The 16,998-nt window shown below is 33.6% G+C and overlaps 1 protein-coding gene and 1 long non-coding RNA gene across 3 annotated transcripts in view; both read left to right on the top strand.

Annotated features, from left to right (window-relative positions):
• The window catches only part of LOC143550258 (G-type lectin S-receptor-like serine/threonine-protein kinase At4g27290), a 33,474-nt gene that overhangs the window by 6,436 nt on the left and 10,040 nt on the right, over positions 1-16,998 (top strand). The window lies entirely within an intron of this gene.
• LOC143550241 (uncharacterized) lies at positions 9,380-16,838 on the top strand. 2 transcript variants are annotated; one of them, XR_013138293.1, is made up of 5 exons: positions 9,380-9,466; positions 11,489-11,594; positions 11,667-11,739; positions 11,827-11,892; positions 12,014-12,412. It is a non-coding gene; the product is annotated as an uncharacterized LOC143550241 (long non-coding RNA). The 2 variants fall into 2 exon arrangements; XR_013138290.1 differs by lacking the exons at positions 9,380-9,466; positions 12,014-12,412 and adding exons at positions 14,533-14,658; positions 16,397-16,838.

The following is a 16,998-nucleotide window of genomic DNA, read 5'->3' as shown; positions in this document are numbered from 1 at the left end:
AGTCACAACAAAATATATAAAAGTTTGACTATTTAGTTTTTTGGGTTCAGGTACTAGGTCAAGCACTCAAGTTAACCTAACCGGCAAGACGGGTCAAATCTGGTCATGGTAACAGACCAAGACGGGTCATATTTAATCAAACCAACAACAATATTTTATATGTTTGAAAAACTAAACGTAAAACAAAATATCAACACTATCTAACAAACAATGATTAGGCCATTAAAATAGCGAAATAAGTAAAGAAGACAATTTTAACACATTTATGTATCAATAGTTATTTAGGGTTGTGGTTATAGCAGCTCCATTAGTTGATATAAATTTCATTTCCATAAACACAAATATATCAAAACTTTGAAATATAGTATAAATGGATCTGCATCATTAGATTTTTATTAAGAATCTTAAATCAAATCAAAAGCTCAAAGCTAAGCCACCCAAAGAAATTTAACACTAAATAAACTAAAAAAAAAATGGATTTGCTTATATAGATTTCCTTAAGTGAATATTATTGTTAATATAATTTGTTTGTTATTTTGTTTTGTCATGCTTGTTTACAACTGTTTTATACTATTGCGCAAAAAATAAAAATAATTATATATTGCCTAATTACACAGTATTGGGCACATAGAAACACATTAAATAGGTATGGCCAAAATTAAGACAATAGCCACACTTCAAATTACAAAAATTTGAGTCTATAAATAACCATTAGCCACAACACAAACATTGTTGTGTGACGGAATGATAACAAAGTTGATTGAGATAACAAGTTATGTGTGGCTAAAAGTGTGACATATCCACACCGAAAACACAAAAATTTGTGTGGCTATAAATAACCATTACCCACACCATGCTTGCTTTGTTTTTTGTGTGTATGACGAAATCATATAAAACGTCATATAAAAAAATCATTAAGGGTATGTTTGGTTGAAAGGAATGGAATAAAGGGGGAATGGAATGGACAAATGAATGAAATGGATCATTACCATTCCTTTGTCTTGTTTGGTTAACATATGGGAATGAAATGAATAATTACTTGATGTTGTTTGGTATCCGAAAAAAAATTTAGGAATGAAATAGAAATAATAAAAATATTCTTATCCTAATATATATATTTTTTTAGAAAAAAAAAACTGAAATGGCGACGGTGGCGGTAGCTCTAGAGATGAAAATGGTGGTGGCGGTGGCGACGGTGGTGGCGGCGATCAGGCGGCGGGGGTGGTGGTTGTGGTGGTGGTGGTTAAGCGATGGTAGCATTATTAGTGATGGCGGTGGTAAGGTGGTGATGACGGTTGTGGTGGCCAGGCAGTGATAGTGGTGGTGACGGTTATAGTCGGGTGGCGATGGTGAAAATGGTTGTCGTGGTTATGACGACGAAGGTGGCGGTGGTAGCTTTGGTGTTAAGGTGGTAGTGGTTGTGGAGGTGGTGATGGCGACGGTGGCGGTCAGGTGGTGGTGGCGGCGACAGTGGTGGCGGTGGAGGTGGTGGTGACGGTGGCGGTGGTGGCCAGATGATGGTGGTGGCTATGGTAGTGGTGGTGGTGGTGGTGGCGATGGTTGTTGTTAGATGATGGTGTAGTTGAGAAAGTAGGTTGAAGGAGGAATGGAATGAAAAAAAAAGAAGGGGGATGGGAAGAAATGGTTTTGATGGAATGGGATTCCATGTGTAATGGATGATTCCATTTCATTGTGCAACCAAACACCTCTTATTTCATTCCCACGTAATGAATCATTCCATTCCGCCTGTCATTACTGCATAACAAACGCTACCTAAGTGTGACTAAATGGCATAAAATAACCACTCTACATATTTTCGTGTGTCCATCACTAGCCATTGGCCACATTTTCATCACTTGGTTTTTGTTTGTGTGGCGGAACGAGATGAAATGTTATTGGAAAAATCACTATGTGTGACCAAAAGTATGATAATAGCCACACTTTATATTACAAAAACATTATATGTGACAAACGGTAAGACAATGGCCACACCACAAACTACAAAAGACTGTTTGAGTGGCAAGTTCACATTTTTAGCCACATTAACGATAACCTTCAGTGTCTAGTGTCTATATGATATGATTAGCCACACAATACATCACTATGTGTGAAGAAAAGTTTAACAATAGGCACACTTTAAATTACGAAAAGCATTATGTGTGGCAAACGGTAAGACAATAGCCACACTATAATCTACAAAGGAGTGTTTAGTGGCAAGTAAACATTTTTAGCCACATTTAATGTAACATCCAGTGTCTATATGATATAATTAGTCACACTATTATTAAATTCAAGTTGCTATTGCTTTGCTATAGCCACACAGTATAGGTCACAATGCTCGCTTACCACAACCCTATTGACCACATTATTATAAAATTCATGTGGCTTTATATATGCAATGGTCACACCTAGTAAATAGTCATGTGACCATTTTCTACCGTTTAGCCACACTTATCGGAGAGGCTTCTTGATGGCCAGCAACTAATGTTGGTACCCTTTAGCCACATTTCTAACAACATAAGGCCACTAAAAACTGTGTGTGGCCATATCGATGTCACGACCTTTGGTCACACATGACCTGAACCAGACGTGTGTAGCTAAAGGCCTACGACCACACTTTTTTCGGGTGACCAAAAGTCATTTTTCACGTAGTGGAATGTAAGATGAAGCTCATAGCTTTCAGGTGTATTGGCGAGCCTCCTTGAACCTAAGTTGAAGTCCATACATTCAAGTGTATTAGCGATCAGGTTTCTCAACTCCTTGAAAAACCTCGTGAGCCGTGACCTTAAAATGTACATGTAAATTTACTTGCAACATTCACTAAAATTGTATCACACTCCCCTATTGAAATCGGAATTAATATTTTATTCATGTATAGATAAGCACAATAAAAGATACAATCATCAAAATCGTGAAGGCCTAATTGTGCGTTTGTTTCACGGAATAAATGGAATTGGAATTGGAATTTGCAGAGGAATTGGAATTTAAAGAAATTTGAATTGGAATTTAAACATTCCCATAAGAATAGAATTTGCTTGAATTGGAATCCCAATTCCATCTAACGTGTTTGGTTGGCCAATGAGTCGGAGGCAATCACTTTGACCCACTCTACCGACGACCCACAACGTTTTTGGAGTCGGAGGCAATCACTTTGACCCACTCTACCGACGACCCACAACGTTTTTGGACGATCCGGCCCGCTGATGATCCGAACCGCCTCCACCCGACACGACCCGGCCCGCTTTCGTTTTTTTTGTTTCATTATTTTTTCCAGTTTCATTTCGGTTCATTTTTTTTGCTTCAGTTGGTTAGTTTACTGGGTTTTGTTCGGCTCGGTTTCGATTTTTTTGGTTCATTTAGGTTGGTTTTTCATTTTCTGTTTTCTTCGAGTTTGTTTTTTTCTTTTTTTTTGTTCAGTTTTTTGGGTTTCGGTCCGTTTCGGTTTTTTTGTTCATTTAAGTCGTTTTTTTCTATTTCTGTTTGGTCCAAGTTCTTTTTTTTTGCTTATTTTCTTCATTTTTTTGGGTTTCGGCCCGTTTTAGTTTTTTTGGTTCGTTTATGACGTTTTTTTTCGGTTTATGTCTGGTTCAAGTTCGTTTTTTGCTTATTTTATTCAGTTTTTTTGGTTTCGGCCTGTTTCGGTTTTTTTGGTTCGTTTATGTCTTTTTTTTGTTTGTTTCCGTTCGGGTTTAATTATTTGTTTTGTTTTGTTCATTTCCCTTTTTTTGTTTCATTTAGTCGGTTTACTCGGTTCAGTTTAACTTTTATTTTGGTTAGTTTTTTTTTGTTCAGTTTATGTTTTTTTTTCTTTTTCGTTTTGGTTAGTTCGGTTTTGTTTCATTTTCGTTTCTATTCTTTGTTTCGTTTTGGTCCATGAAATGGCCGAGGCGTCGGCGGACCGGGTCGGGTTGAGCCGAACTGACCCTGCGTCAAACCGAACGCAAACTGACGCGGGGCGCCGAACTGAATGCGAGCTGACCCGGGGCGTTGACCCAAACGCGACCCGACCCGGAGCACTGAGCTGAAAGCGCTAAGACTCAGAGCGTCGACCTGAATGTGAACACACCCGAAATGTCAACCCAAACGTGACCATGTTAGTCTCCCAATTGAAGATTCCATCAAACTTATTTGAATTCATTCACATGATGGAAGGATTTAGAATCCCTTTGTTTAAAGAAATTTGAAGGAATTGAATTCCAATTTCAATTCCTTGTCAACCGAACACACCAAAATGGAATTAAGATTCCAATTCCAACGAAACGAACACGCCATGTCATGGGATTTTAATTCCCATTCCTTTGAATTCCCACGAATTATGTGAAACAAACGCGCCCATAGTTTTCTCCAAAATTCAAATTAGCATTATATTCATATATCAATTAAAAGATACTATCAACAAAATCATGAAAGCCTAATATTTTTCTCCATGTTGATTTTTCTTCCAGGTTCATTGGCATGTTATATGCCATATCAGGGTAAAGTTAAAATACAAAGGACAACAAAAATGAAAAGGGTGAGAAGAAATCCAATCCATTAATCTTAGATTTGAATGGCTGAGGTTAATTTAATAAATAAAAATTGATGGAAAGGGCATGAAGGTAATAACACACCTTTGTTGACTTTCTCTCTCTACATGCAAGGCACATGTCAATTCCCCCATCATTTTAAAATGTCCATAACTTTTTCATACGACATTATTTTTTTTAAATTATCATAATAATAAGCGTTTTTTTATCTTTAATATGAGTATCATATTGTTATATAAAAATAAAAAAAATTAATGGGTTTTGTTAATTGTGTACTTTTGTTGTTCATTGTGTCTTTTAGTTGAGTTTTCATATTAATTGTATTATAGATTTTGATCATTATATTTTTCAATTGGTACTCATATTAAAGACAAAAATTAAAACAAATATTACGTCATTGTGTCGTTTTGTTCGTCATTAAATTTTAGTCATTGTGTAATACGTTCATTTTCTTTTATTCGGATTGACATATGACAAATTCATTTAATTTGAGAAAAATAGTATTGCGTTCATTGTATATTACGTTCAAGTCATTGTGTAATATGTTGTTTCCATTGTGTTTTACATTTCAAGTCATTGTGTTATATATATTCACCATTGTGCCTTACGTTTTAGGTCATTGTGTTATACGTATTCACCATTGTGTCTTATGTTTTAAATCATTGTGTTATACGTATTCACCATTGTGTTTTACGTTTCAAGTTATTGTGTAACATGTATTAATCATTGTGTTTTATGTATTAGATAATTTGTTGTTATTTTATCATTATTTTTACATATTATTATTACACAACAGTGTTATTAGTATTTAAAAAAACATAATGATGAGTTGAAATACACAATGAAGAAAAAACAAAATGACGAAAAAAGACACAATGATAAGCGAAAAGACACAATGGTGTGCGAAAAGACACAACGACGAAAAAAGACACAATGATAAGCGAAAGACACAATGGTGTGCGAAAAGACACAATGACGAAAAAAGACACAACGATAAGCGAAAAGACACAATGGTGTGCGAAAAGACACAATGATGAAAAAGACACAATGATGTGCGAAAAAACACAATGACGTGATTTTTGTTTTAAATTTTATATAACAAAAATCATGCTCATTAAAGATAAAAAAACGCTTGTTATATTGATGATTTTTTTTAAAAAAAAATATCATACGAAAAAGTTATAAACGTTCTAAAATGATGGGGGTATTAACATGTGCATTACATGTGGAGAGAGAAAATGTGTACAATTACCTCTATACCCTTTTTCTTTTGGTCCCCACTTGACACATGTCAATTATTTATGGCTTCTCACACTTCTCATTTTTGTTACCCTTTGTAGAATAACTTGACCCTCCCATATAGATGCCAAATAGGCTCTATTTTCGTGGGACTAGGTAAAATACAATAAGAACTGCAAAAATTCAATACCCAAACATGAAAAAAAAACAAAATATCATGTCAAACATATGAACTCAAACACAAAACAAATATATACGAGTTTTGCAAAAAAAAATGACCACTATTGTTTACTTAGTAATACTTAAAATTACAATAAAAAGGATACTAATTTATATAAAACAATATTTTTTAGAACGACGACTTTCTTGTGTTTAGGCCATCACATTTCTTAAATTTGGAGAGTTATATTCCCACTCTGACCAGACTATGTTATCTTAACTAGACCCACGTTGGCTTCAGAGTTTGGCTTGGCGTCCTATGGGAAATCATACCGCCGGCTACCACTTGACAGTTGTTGTGCCACCACAAAGACTGAACTATCTAACGTAACACACGATACACGACGAGGCGAAAACTCGGACGTTCGAGATTCAGACCGACAACCTTACATAAGGCTTTACTCAAATATTTTATTATCTTAATCCTCCAAAAGTGATGATTCAACTTGAATATCTAGTTCACCTCTGGAAAAACTGTTATGCCTTCTACTTGTAGGTTGCAATTTATTTCAGTCAAAGGGTAAAGTTAAAATACAAAAAAAGACAAAAATGAGAAGTGCGAGAAGGATTTGTGACACGTAAAAAACCCCTTAAAAATAAATTAAAAAAATAATAAAAAATCATAACTTAAAATATAAAAAAAACGAAAAATTTATAAAGATTAAAATGTTTCCCTCGTCATTTGCGTTAAAAAATCGACGAAAAAACACAATGACGAAAATGAACAAAACGCACAATTATAACTAAAACAATACACAATAGGTCACAAAATTTAACACAATGCCGAACAAAACATAACACAATGTTGAGTAATATAATACAATATTAAGAAAAAATACACACACAATCAATGACGAAAATAAACACAATGATATACAAAAAGACACAATCATCTTTTTCACTCACAATTGTTTTTTTTAGAACAAGAAAGACGATTGAAACATTTTTGTGCTTTTACTTTTTTAGTTTTTTTAATTAAATTTTGAGTTATGATTTTAAAACTTTTTTTAAGGGGTTTTTTTATGCGGCTACAAATCCTTCTTATTCTTCTCAGTTTTGTTCCTTTTATTGAATAACTTGACCATTCAGTTAAATGCTATGCTATTTTATATTATAACTATTAATTCTTAACATAAAAGTTATTTTTTTTAACTGTAAACTTTTATAAATAAAGCGACAACAGCCGCACCACACCCGCCACAACACGGAGGGAGTAGCCCACCGAACAACAAACTACATGAACTTAAACTTACACCAATTCTCCCACTCTATGCTTTTACAATTAGAATGGTTTTTAAACCAACGAAAACCTAAAGATTTAATATCTCCTACAATCTCTTCAATCTTCACTTCCTTACCACCATGCATTTTGTCATTTCTCGCTTTCCATAGTCTCCAACAAGCTATAATAATGATACCGTGAAAAACCTCCTTCTCACCCGTCTCAAGTTAACGGTACTAGATAGCTCAAGAAAGTCTCTAACCTTAAAATCAAAAGTTGGAGGACTTATAAACTCCCAAACGTCGCAATTGCGCAACCCGTAAAAATTGATCCGCCATCTCCCTTTCTCACCTCACACAAAATGCATGAATTGTTATCAATCGAGATTTGTCTTTTTTCTAACTCCATCTTGGTCGGAATCCTATTCATCTCTGCCTTCCAAACATGATTGTTGCATTTCATTGGAACTCATTTTCTCCACTTCACAATGTAATTATTACTATTATCAACACCTTGAACAAGCAAAATCTTAACAGCTGGAAGCACTTCCATTCCTCCCTTTCATTTAATGATCTAGGAGATCTCCACCACCCCTTACTTAACATAAAAGTTATATCTTAATTTTTCTACGTAAAATAAAACATATTTTTTTTTAAATTAAAATAAATAAAAAGAACATATATAAGGGTAAAGTTAATATACAAAGGACAACAAAAATGAAAAGGTTGAGAAGAAATCTAATCAATTGGTCTTAGATTTAAATGGTGGAGATTGATTTAAAAATAAAAATTGATGAAAAAGACATGGAGCTAATAACCCACTTATGATGACACACTCTCTCTCTCCACATGCAATGCACATGTCAATTCCTCTATCATTTTAAAACATCTATAACTTTTTCATACAACATTTTTTTAGAAATTTTTTTACCATAATAACAAGCATTTTTATCTTTAATATGAATATCATATTGTTATATAAAAATAAAAAAAAGGTTGGTGGGTTTTTTTATATTATGTTATTTAGTTGTCAATTGCGTTTTTTAATTGGGTTTTCTCTATGCATTGTGTTATATATTTTGGTCATTGTGTTTTTCAATTAATACTCATATTAAAGATAAAAATTAAAACAAAGATTACGTCATTGTGTCTTTCGTTTGTCATTATGTCTTTGTGCTCAGCATTTGCTTTATACTTGTCTTTGTGTTTTAGTCATTATGCTCAATATTCACTTAATTTGAAAAAAAAATTACTATTATGTTGATTGTGTATTACGTTCAAGCCATTGTGTAATATGTAGATTCCTTTGTGTTTTACGTTTCAGGTCATTGTGTTATATGTATTTACCATTGTGTCTTACGTTTCAGGCCATTGTGTTGTTATATGTATTCATTATTGTTTTTACGTTTCAGGTTATTGTGAAATATGCATTTATCATTGTATTTTATGAATTAGATAATTTGTTGGTATTTTTCATATATATATATATATATATATATATATATATATATATATATATATATATATATATATATATATTATTACACAACGGTGTTATTAGTTTAAAAAAAACACAATGATCAGTTGAAAGACACAATGACGAAAAAACACAATAACAAACAGAAAGATACAATGGTAAGCAAAAAGACACATGAGGTAAATTATTTTTATTCTTTTATAACAAAATTATACTCATATTAAATGTAAAAAAACGTTTGTTATTATGATGAAGTTTATTTTAAAAAAACATATCATATGAAAAAGTTATAGACATTTAAAAAATGATTGAAGAATTAACATGTGACTTCATGTGAATGGAGAAAATATACAATATTACTTTTATCCCTTTTTCTCTTTTTCTTTAATCTCTACTTATTAATTATTATGGCTTTTCAGCCTCCTCATTTTTGTTTGACTTGTATATATACAGGCTAAACATGTTAATCCGTGAACAATTGGGTTAACATTACACCTTGTATATTATTACTAGCTGGGATTGCTTATTTTACTTCCTTATGACTTATAATTTTCATAAAAAAGTCATATGGTGTTTGACAAAATTGAAAGTTATAAGAGAAATAGATTATAAATTACACTTTTGTAACTTATAACTTATGAGAATAAGTTATAAGGAGGTGGAAATAAGGAATCCCAAACACCCATATTTTGCGTTTTGACCTGATTATACCCGTTCTTGGGTTCGTCTCATGTCTGTCTCTTGTATTCTCAATTCTACAGTCGCTACCAACGTCAATCATCAGGTTAATTATCTTTCTTTCTTTTCAATTAAGTTCAACTGTTTTGAATCATGATTTGAATCATTTACTAATCCTATTGACTCCAATTTTATGTGATCTTAATTGATGATAAAATTATTTAGCTTCTTTACAACTTTCACCTATTGACATTGTGTGTATTTGGTGCGTTGTTTCTGTTTCAATTCTAACCAACAATACTGGTTTTGATTAATTGTTTGCTTTCTTAAAGTAATTACCACTAAATTAATAAGTTGAACAAAACTAGATAATAGGTAGGAGCATAAACTGAAATATTCTGGAGCTACAAAGATAGTTATTAAATCGTTAGCACCGCATAAAAACATTCCTCCTATAGTAGTTGTTAATACGAATAAGAGAAACTCTGTTATAGCCATTTCTATACATTCAATGTACTCTACGGATAGAGGAATACATAGAGTTGAACATAGTAAAATAAGAAATTGAAAGATTTCGTTGAAATTGTTCGTTTGGAATAACTGGGGGATGCACTGCAAATACTAGCTTGGGTCATTATTGCCGAGATAATGGCCTACTTCTTCACATCCACCGTGCAATGCATGCAGTTATTGATAGACAGAAGAATCACGGTATGCACTTCCGTGTACTAGCTAAAGCGTTACGTATGTCTGGTGGAGATCACATTCATTCCGGTACCGTAGTAGGTAAACTTGAAGGGGAAAGAGACATCACTTTGGGGTTTGTTGATTTACTACGTGATGATTTTGTTGAAAAAGATAGAAGTCGCGGTATTTATTTCACCCAAGATTGGGTCTCTCTACCAGGTGCTCTGCCTGTAGCTTCGGGGAAACTACAGGATCTAAAAGAATATCCCAATCCTAAGGATCCATAGGATTCATTGTGGATCCAATACAAAAATAGAAAGATTTGAGTTGTTTAGTCTTCGAGTTTTTATTTGAAATTTTCTATATCTATATAAGTATGTAAAATATATGCATGTTGGATTCGGCCCAATCTTTTTAGTAAAGATTGGGCCGAATTTCATTGAAATTCAATTAAGAGAACGAACGTTATATCTTCTTATCCTTATCCAAAGTATCCGTTGCTTGGAATTTAATCAATAGTATCCACTACAGCGAATTCAAATTTGATCTCCTTCCATACTTCACAAGCAGCAGCTAGTTCAGGACTCCATTTGGTAGCCTCACGGATAATTTCATTACCCTCAATAGCAAGATCGCGTCCTTCATTACAAGCTTGTACACATGCTTCTAGAGCTACTCGATTAGCTACAGCACCAGGTGCATTTCCCCAAGGGTGCCCTAAAGTTCCTCCACCGAACTGTAGTACGGAATCATCCCCAAATATCTCGGTCAAAGCTGGCATATGGGATGGTGAGAAGATATATTTTACATCCCGGGGGGCTATAATTGGAGATACAATTGTTTTTGGTACAGAAGTTCCTATAAAAATGGGAAATGCCCTACCTTTGAGTGCGGTTTGAACTATTGATTTACGTAATTGGAAGTAACCAATTAGGCTTACGACGAAACCTGAAAATCGATCACTGATCCAATTTGAGAACCTCTACAGGATAGACCTCAACAGAAAACTGAAGAGTAACGGCAGCAAGTGATTGAGTGTTTTTTATGTTTATGGAAACCGATTGCAATGGTCAATTAATTTATTTTCAATTAAATAAGCCTCTGTTTAATTTATATTTTATTAGATTAGTTTTAAGGTTGAATCAGTTAGTTTATATGCTTATCCTAAAAGATATGCATTATTTTTAAGTTTGTTTTGAATGATCTGTTAAAAATATAATTTTTAACTAATTTACTATCCTAATTACCTTTTTAACATCTTGAAGGTTGTTTATGTGGTTTAATTTGACCATTTGGTATACAATTTGTAATTTTTAAAGTCTGATAGCTAAACTTGCAATAGACTATGATTCAAATTTCTGTTTTTTAAAGTTGTTAGTGTTCTGTCACATAAGCTTCTTACGACTGTAAAGTTGTTAGCTAAACTTCATTATTCTTTCAGAACCTGCAATCGACAGCTGGCTAAGATTGGTGACGCATTATTTTGGTGTATCAAAGAGTATCTTTTTTAAGAAAATGGATTCTAAACACAGCGGAGAGATATTAAGGTAATGCTTTCTGAATTTCTTTCTTCCTTGTGTTATTAGCATTATTACATGATATTTATCTTTTATGTGCAGACACTTGGAGAAGCAGGATGAACTCGTAATGGATGCGTATAGATCAATGTCACATGAATTACATAAACTTCAAGTAATGTTTCTGCTATGTATTTTGTTATAATTTATTTTTTATCATTTATTGTCAAGTATTAATGGTCTTTTAACTTTTTTCTTTTAGGTCGAGGAAGAAATGTTAATGCGCACATTTTATGATCTCATGGAGGCTCAAGGTCTGACCAAGAAGGTAGTGTTATAAATTACTGCACTTAATCATACATACCCTGTTTTCTTTCATGCAAATTGCAAAGCATTTCATTTTTGGATTTTTAATGAAGTTTGAGTATATCTTTTTATATTTATTGCAGAAACAAGATGGAACTAATGTTTCAGAAAAGAGCGAGCCGCCCCAATCAAAAGTACACTTCTTTACCATTGTTGATTAAGCATGTCTAACTAATTTAATTGTATTTAAGAAATACATCTCATCCTTTTCGTATGCATGCATGGTTCAAGAATGTTAACACAATAACACCACCTAACAAATTCTGATATTATTCTTGTAGAATAAGCGGATGTTTTTAACAACATAAATTATACTTAAGTAAAGTTGACTTTATACAAATCATTGCTAAAAATGATTAAGCTGAGATGAAGCCAACATCTTATATATTTAAATACTACACACCTACTTAAAACAACAAATTACAATGTTGAATGAAACTATTATATTTACATTGAACTAATTGACTTTGGTGATTTTGGAGCCTGTGAACTAGTATTTAAAGCAATCTCCATGCACCACATCCAACACACACAACCTGATTCATAATCCAAAAAGAAAAACATTAACAAAATCATGAGCTTCTCCACTCCCTCCTTTATCACCATCTTCTCCTTTTAGTTCTCTTACTTTGTACCCCACCTTATCCTGCTGCAGCTGCTGGTGGATCATGGTCTGTCATCCTGCCAAGCATAGGCATTTCAGCCATGCACATGTAGTTACTTCTCAATGACCGTGTTGTAATGTATGATCGTACGGACTTTGGAACCTCCAACATCTCTCTTCCTAATGGCAAATGCCGCCCTAATTCCACCGATTGCTCTACCCACTCAGTTGAGTATGATGTTGGTTCCAATACCATACGTCCACTCATGGTGCTCACCAATGTGGCCGTCAAGCATTAATGTTCCCGAAGAACACCACACATTAGTGAGCACCATGAGTGGATGTATGGTATTGGAACCAACATCATACTCAACCGAGTGGGTAGAGCAATCGTTGGAATTAGGGCGGCATTTGCCATTAGGAAGAGAGATGTTGGAGGTTCCAAAGTCCGTACGATCATACATTGCAACACGGTCATTGGGAAGTAACTACATGTGCATGGTTGAAATGCCTATGCTTGGCAGGAGGACAGACCATGATCCACCAGCAGCTGCAGCAGGACAATGTGGGGTACAAAGTAAGAGAACTAAAAGGAGAAGATGGTGATAAAGGAGGGTGGTGGAGAAGCTCATGATTTTGTTCATGTTTTTCTTTTTGGATTATGAATCAGGTTGTTGTGTGTGTTGGATGTGGTGCATGGAGATTGCTTTAAGTACTAGTTCACAGGCTCCAAAATCACCAAAGTCAATTAGTTCAATGTAAATATAATAGTTTCATTCAACATTGTAATTTGTTGTTTTAAGTAGGTGTGTAGTATTTAAATATATAAGATGTTGGCTTCATCTCAGCTTAATCATTTTGAGCAATGATTTGTATAAAGTCAACTTTACTTTAGTATAATTTATATTAATACCATCTGCTTATTCTACAAGAATAATATCAGAATTTGTTAGGTGGTGTTAACATTCTTGAACCATGCATGCATAAGAAAGGATGAGAAAACACAATGAAATAAATATTAAAATGTTTCCCTCGTTATTTCCGTTAAAAAAAATCGACGAAAAAACACAATGATGAGATTAAAGACAAAATAACGAAAATGGACAAAATACACAATTATAACTAAAAAAAACACAATAGGTCACAAAATCTAACGCAATGCGAATAAAATATAATACAATGCTGAGTAATATAACACAATATAAAAAAAGACACAATCAATGACAAAAATAAACACAAAACAAAATGATAAACAAAAAGAAATAATGATCTTTTTCACTCACAATTGTTTGTTTTTTTTTTTTTGAGAACGAGAAAGACGATGGAAACATTTTTGTGTCTTACTTTTTTAGTTTTTTTACTTAAATTTTGAGTTATGATTTTAAAAATTTTTTAAGGGGTTTTTTTATGTAACTACAAATCCTTCTTATTCTTCTCATTTTGTTCCTTTTATAGAATAATTGACAGCTGGCTAAGATTGGTGACGCATTATTTTGGTATAACAAAGAGTATCTTTAAAAAAAAATGGATTCTAAACACACTGGAGAGATACTAAGGTAATGTTTTCTGAATTTCTTTCTTCCTTGTGTTATTAGCATTATTACATGATATTTATCTTTTATGTGTGGACACTTGGAGAAGCAGGATGAACTCTTTATGGATATTGGATGTGTATAGATCAATGTCACAAGAATTACATAAACTTCAAGTAATACTTCTGCTACATGTTTTGTTTTAATTTATTTTTATCATTTTTTTTGTCAACTATTAATGGTTTTTTAACCTCTCTTTAGGTCGAAGAAGAAATGTTAATGTGCGCGTTTTATGATCTCATGGAGGCTCAAGGTCTGACCAAGAAGGTAGGGTTATACATTACTGCACTTAATCATACATATATATATATATGTATATATATATTATTTTTTCATGTTAATTGCATAACTTGTCATGTTCGGATTTTTAATGAACTTTGAGTATATCATTTTATATTTATTGCAGAAACAAAATAGAACTGATGTTTCAGAAAAAAGTGAGCCGCCCCAATCAAAAGTGTTGGTTAGTGTGGATAGCTTAGAAAAATAGTGAGGATGTCAAATACGGTTATGGCCATGTACTTTTTAAGAGGTAAATCTGGCTTGAAGTTCGGTTTTGGATAGCTACTTATTTTTATCAACATGTATAGAAAGCGTGGCTTGAAATGAGTTTTCAACTTTAGATTTTGACCCCAAAATGTTAACATATTGTTAGGACTTGAGTTATATATATAGGTGGTAAGATGAGTGGGTCGGGTAACGGGTCTAAACGTGGTGTGCTAATACAACTTACAAGTCATTTCAACGGGTCAGGGGCCTGGTTTGATATATGTTGATTTAAGATTGGACCAAAGAGTGTAAATGTCATACAATAATGTACTTGTCTGTGATTTTGTTTTAGTAAATAGCTTTTTAATCCCTTTTTGGTAAAAGAATAAGTTGGTCTCCAAAAGACCATATTGCCCTTATATGAAGACCGTCTGTTACACAAACCTGCCGCCAAAAGACCATATTGCCCTTATGGAATCCATGTAATCTCTTTTAAGTTTTGACACTTTGGACCCCTAAAGTTTGTTTACTTTTGCATTACATTATTAACACAAAGACTAAGATTCCCTAATTACTTTTCAAGGGTTAAAGCTCTTTAAATTTCTATCCATCCAATCACATTTAATCGTGAAATTCTTCTTTTCTCTCTCATGTAAACAAATAGAGGTGCACAAAAACTCGAATCCGGAACCGGACCCGAAATAAAATCCGGAACTGGTTTTTTCAATACCCGAGTTTTTAATACCCGAACCCGTACCCGACCCTACCCGTAGGGTGCGGATAGGGTATGCATTTTGATACTAAAACCCGAACCCGAACCGGAAGCGATTTGTACCCGGTAATACCCGAAAACCCGAATCGGTTGCATACCCGGAACCGGATTTTTCCAATACCTGAAACCGGGTATTTCAAATACCTGATGTATACCCGAAAAATACCTTAATAATACCCGAAAAATATCCCTAAAAAGCAAAACCTTTTAAAAAATTCAATCTATACACGGAAAAAAGCACAAAAAACCCACAAATAGGGTTTTTTCAATACCCGAAATTAGGGTATTCAAATACCCGGTTTCAGAATACCCGGTTCTATACCCGACCCGAACCCGACGCATAGGGTATGGTTTTTAGAGGCAATACCCGGACCCGAACCCTACCCGGTTTTTACCAATACCCGATTTTCCAATACCCGGTTATACCCGGACCCAGTTTCATACCCGAACCCGGGTATTTGAAAAACCCGATTTGTACACCTCTATAAACAAATGATGTATAATATTTTTGTATACATTAAACTTGTTGAAATACTGAACTGAATAATAGGTATAAAATTAACATTGTCGTTACAAAGTTATTTTAACATTAAGTTACTAAAACTATGTTTAAAGTTAACAGTATCACTAAAGAAAGATCACCAAATGACACTCATATTTTCTTAGTATTGTCATTCAAAGTGATACTTTAAATTTGATTTAGCCCTCCAAATCATTTGACAAGGATACATATTTGAGGCATATGTATTTGTTACCAGGATACATAATACCTATAAAATAAAAATAAAGAACATAAATGTGTATATAAAGAGTAAATACTAACGACACAGCTTTTCAACAGCAATGGTTGGCACGATCATCTAGAGAAAGTATAATTGCAACATACAAACTATTTTTGTGTTGCAAAAAAATCGATTATAGTTCAATTCTCTTTATTAAATCGAGCTTGTATCCAAATAGCATATGATTTAGTTATTTTTCCTCTAACGACCATCTAATAATGTAATAGTGACACAACCAACTGATGGCGATGATACCATTGATGGTATAGAGTTGAGTTCAACCGGTGTTTTCTCACAGAAGAAGGCTGGTTGTTTAGGCGGTGGCAATGGCCCGTCATTGCCCAACATTGATACCACTGATGACATAGTCGGTCTATCTTCCGCTTGATCTTGGACACATAACAAACTAATATGTATGGTTCGGAGTACTTCAAAGTCAACACATGAGTTGCACAAAGATGCACTAAGTAGCTCAAGAGACTTCCCTGCTTTATAGAGTCTCCATGCCTGAATCATAAGTTACACAAGGAGAAACAGTATTTGAGTAATCTCATATAATGGTTTATGAACAAGGATATATAAACTTTATTCAAATATTCTAAATTTTCAAACACCCAAACACTTGAATATCTTATTAGCGCAACTGATTATATGATCAGGTTTGCCAAACTTACATGTCCAAGAAGATTATCATTATGATCTTGATGAGTGAATCCTCTGTTTTTCTTCCCACTCACCATCTCCAGCAACAAAACTCCAAAGCTGAACACATCCGATTTTATGGAGAAGAGTCCATTTGCTGCATACTCTGGAGATATGTAACCCCTGA

This window comes from Bidens hawaiensis, unplaced genomic scaffold (assembly GCF_021521415.1).
Source record: "Bidens hawaiensis isolate Kalapana, Puna unplaced genomic scaffold, B.hawaiensis_p1.1 tig00000978_1, whole genome shotgun sequence".
Taxonomy (NCBI): domain Eukaryota; kingdom Viridiplantae; phylum Streptophyta; class Magnoliopsida; order Asterales; family Asteraceae; genus Bidens; species Bidens hawaiensis.
Note: the sequence above shows the minus strand (reverse complement) of the source record. Positions and strands in the feature narration are given on the sequence as shown.